The following is a 4,383-nucleotide window of genomic DNA, read 5'->3' as shown; positions in this document are numbered from 1 at the left end:
TGTAGCAAACCCAGGGCTGCCCCTCCTTAAATGTGGAACACACACTGTGCGCCGGGCCTCATCTTCCAATGGTGACATATATTGCTCAAAGGATGAACATGTGTGCTCTGTAAGGCAAAGGAGACTAAAGAAACCATTTATAATCTGACATTCAATGATTGTCAGCACTTGACATCAGACCAATCAGATGTCAAGTGCGAGTGCAGGCAGGCTCTCTCTTGCAGAGCTACAGAGGATGAGATCATCATTTCATCCATGCGACGTCATTCTGGCATAAGCGAGAGGGAAAAAAAGTAAAACACAAGGAAACTTGTGTTTTTCTTGAAGGTGAGAATGTTGTTGAACACCTAATTTTCCACTCTTTAGATAAAATATCTATTTCTGTCTACACTGCAGTTTTGTTGTTTCCTGCAGCCCTGATTAACTTTCATTGAATGCCTTCTTAAAAGCGTATGCATTTACCTCTGTTAAAAAAAAAGAGTGGTAAAAATTACCAGCTTGTGGTTGTATGTAAGATATAAACTTTCAATTCAGTTTATTACTATGACTCCAATTCACATTATGTCATCTCAGGTCACTTTACAGAGACGATTCATCCAGATCGTCCAGTCAAGCTGATTACGTTTTTTTACTGATTGATTGATTGACTTTATGGATCTCACAGAGGAGACATTTACTTGTTCCATCAGCTCAAATATTTAAAAGAGAAGAAGAAGGTGCCAAAGGAAGAAAAAGGTGCATGGGATATATACAGTATATACAGCGCGTCCATATATGACAGCTTTTTTTTTAATAGCAGGATTATACAGAGTTATTGCACAGGGTGTTTACAAGGGTATTTATATAGATGGATATTTATATATATAGTTATTGCACTGGGTGTCAAATATAAAGAAACGGGTTATCACAAAGGGTATTAAATAGTAATTGCACATTGTACATTGCACAAGTTATTACCATCGTAGTGTTGCATTGTAGAGTCTGGTGGCAGCAGGGATGGATGACCTACGGTAGTTCTCCTTTTTACAAACAGGGTGTAAAAGTCTTTCACAAAAGGAGCTGCTCAGTTCCTCTACAGTCTAGTGCAGAGGGTGGAAGGTGTTGTCCATGATGGTTGTAAACTTGGATAGCACCCTCCTCTCAGCCACTGAGTCCAGAGTGCAGCCTAGGACAGAAACGGCCTTTCTCACCAGTTGGCTCAGTCTCTTCCTGTCCTCCTCTGCGCTGCCCGGGGTCCAGCAGATGAGAGCGTAGAGGTGGGATGATGCCACCACAGAGTCATAGAGGGTTATAATCAGGGGCCTGCTCACTCCGAAGGACCTCAGCCTCCTCTGGAAGTGGAGGGACTCTGGACGTTCTCATACAGGGCGTCAGTGTTATGATTCCAGTCCAGTTTATGGTTGACGGGAAAACCCAGGTATTTGAAACTCTCCAACGTTTCTTTCTTATGCTACGTTCACACCAGACGCAGATGCTGTGCACGCAGCAACCTGTTACGTCAGCTCTGTGTTCTCCTTTTCTACATTCTCAATTTTATATTGTTTTTTGGATTTTTTTTCTATTGGTGAAAACCTTATCTGATATTGTGAAAGAATGTACACAGAGGAAGCCAAATTCTGGGACTATAATTCTGAGCTTTCTCCTTCTTTCAATACTTTTTATTATTATTTATTTATTATTATTTGGTCCGCAACTCTTAACCCATTGTTTACACCCTGCTCCACAACGTGCTGCAAGACCAGACATCCATGGCAGAACCAGCGGCTGGCTAGCTCAAGTGGTCAGTCACCCGTCCTGCAAACGGGAAGCCTGGGTTCACTGGGGGGAATAAGCTGCCAGTGTGGGTCCTTAGGCAAGACCCTTTGGGGAGTGGTGGCGGCCTAGTGGCTAGGGCATTGCACTTGGAATCCTGAGGATCTGAGTCCGAGCCCCACTCCCACAGACTGCCCTTAACCCCACACTGCTCCCCAGGTGCCGCACAATAGCAGCCCACTCATCCTCAAGGGGATGGGTCGAATAAAGAGAGTTAATTTCGTTGCTCTGTACTTGTGACAGTATACTGACAGTAAAAATAAAGTTTCCGCAGGAAAAAAAAAATCCTGGAGACGCTGCAAGGGTGGGAGGTTGAAAAGGAGGAAAAGATATTTACCATCGGTCCCAGTGCCGCTGCCTCGCCTATCTGATGATCCCTCTGGGTTTTTACTGCGAGGCATTCCCAGTTGGTCTGGCAGAAGGCTGTCATGTTGTGCCTGGTTCTGCCAGTGCTTTCTTCTCAAGAGGTTGCTCATGATGGAGGTTCACATGAACCTGCACTTTGGACATGCATGTGGCGCAGTGATTAGTGTGCATAACCCATGTAATGAGGTCTTAGTCCTCGACGTGGCCGACCCAGGTTCAAATCCGACCAGTGGTCCTTTGCCACATGTCCCCCCCCCCATACCCCTTTTCGTGTCAGCCTACTGTCGAAAAAACGAGCCACCCAAAAATAAAATAAGAAAAATTAACCTGCGCCTTATTCTAGCTGGCATCCATCTTCGTTCTTTCCCTGTTTCACCACCAGTTAAAACCATCAACTGGTGGTTTCAACATCAGCACTGAAATTTTTTGAAGAAAAAAGTGGAGAGCACTGATGTTTCCCACCGAGTTCTCTGTGCATTAAAAATGCTGCAAAAGGTTTTTTTGTGCTAAATATATTTAATAAGACTAAAATGTGTCCAAGATTTTCTTTAAGGTTTCTCCTCTTCCTCAGTGTGTTTCAGGCTTTGTCCTTTGCTCTGCTTCACAAGTGAGGTGAAATATTCATTCACTCTTACACAAGAAAAATGGTGGAAAGAAATGCTTCTGGTGGAAAATCCCCTCAGTTTGAAAATAAAGTGGCCCGTTCCCATCTATTTCAGGAGTATGACAGATATAAGAGCAGCAGAGAGAGGCTTTCTAGCACAATGATGAAGACATTAATGACAGATTCACCTTTAAATCTAACCTCTTTGTAAAACAGCCCCCAAATCATCTAGATTAAAAAAAAATTAAATTCTAAAGGGAAAGCTGTTTATATCCTGAGACAACAAACTATTTTTGTTCCTATATTTAATCTTATTCATTAAAGCTACAATACATTTAATTCAGAGATTGAATCAGGGGATGAAGCTGAATGTGGATCCACTAGTGGGTGCTGCTGTTGGTGAGAAGTATGGTGTTCACTTCCTCTTTTGACTGCTCACCTACATTCTGTGGTGCTGCTCATGCTCGGTCCCCTCCTTGATCAGAGATCATTGTTCATGGGAACAATGGTGACATGTTTAGTCGCATATATAGTTGTCAAACAGTGTGTGTGACCACTTACACCATAAAGAACTCTTGGTCTCTTGACCCAGATGACTTGGTTAATTATAGACCTAGAACCAATCTTCCATTCCTATCTAAAATTCTTGAGAAAATAGTTGCCAACCAAATGTGCAAAAACGCCCACTTACACCATAAAGAACTTTCTGAAGAGTTTCAGTCTGGTTTTAGAGCTCATCATAGCACTGAAACAGCTCTGGTGAAAGTCACTAATGATAGGTGCTAGGACCAATTCTCTTTACTATATATATGCTACCAATCTGTTGAATTATTATACATCATGGGATTAATTTCCACTGTTATGCTGATGATACTCAGCTATATCTGTCTATAAATCCAGATGAAGCTAACCCATTACATAGATTACATTTCTTGAAGACATAAAAACCTGGATGACTCTTAACTTTCTGCTCCTGAATGCAGACAAAACAGAAGTTATAGTCTTTGAACCAGAGTCTATGAAAAAGAAGCTGATTAGTCAGTCACTTCATTTGGATGGGATTAAACTGATCTCAGATAAATGAGTAAAAAATCTTGGTTTTATTTTTGATCAGGACCTGTTATTTAAATCCCATCTCAAAGAGGTTTCTGGAATTTTCTTCTTTCATCTGCGGAATATTGCAAAAATATTCTACTTCTACTGAAGTAGAAGTATAGATACTGCAGTTTAAAAACACTCTTTTAAAAGTTGAAGTATTAACGTGACCTCTTTACTCAAGTAAAAGTGAAAAAGTATGTGCTCCAAAAACGACTTAAAGTATAAAAGTATAAAGTAACCTTTAAAAAATAACAGCCAGATGCCACTAAATGAATTGAAAGCTCAATTTTTCAACTATTTGGAAAAATTCTCTGAGATAGGACCAAGGATGAGGCAGGTCTTGTTGGTCTCCATCTCCCAATACGCTCTCGCCTGTGTCGGACCTTTCAGACATTTCAACATCTTTTTCTGAATCCTACATTGTAGCATGGCATACTAGGGCTGGGCGATAATTCAATAACTATATATATCGATCGATAGACGTGTGGCGCAATAGAAAAAAA

The sequence above is a fragment of the Cyprinodon variegatus genome, unplaced genomic scaffold, assembly GCF_000732505.1.
Source record: "Cyprinodon variegatus isolate N-32 unplaced genomic scaffold, C_variegatus-1.0 Scaffold873, whole genome shotgun sequence".
Lineage (NCBI taxonomy): Eukaryota > Metazoa > Chordata > Actinopteri > Cyprinodontiformes > Cyprinodontidae > Cyprinodon > Cyprinodon variegatus.
This window is presented reverse-complemented; position numbering follows the sequence as displayed.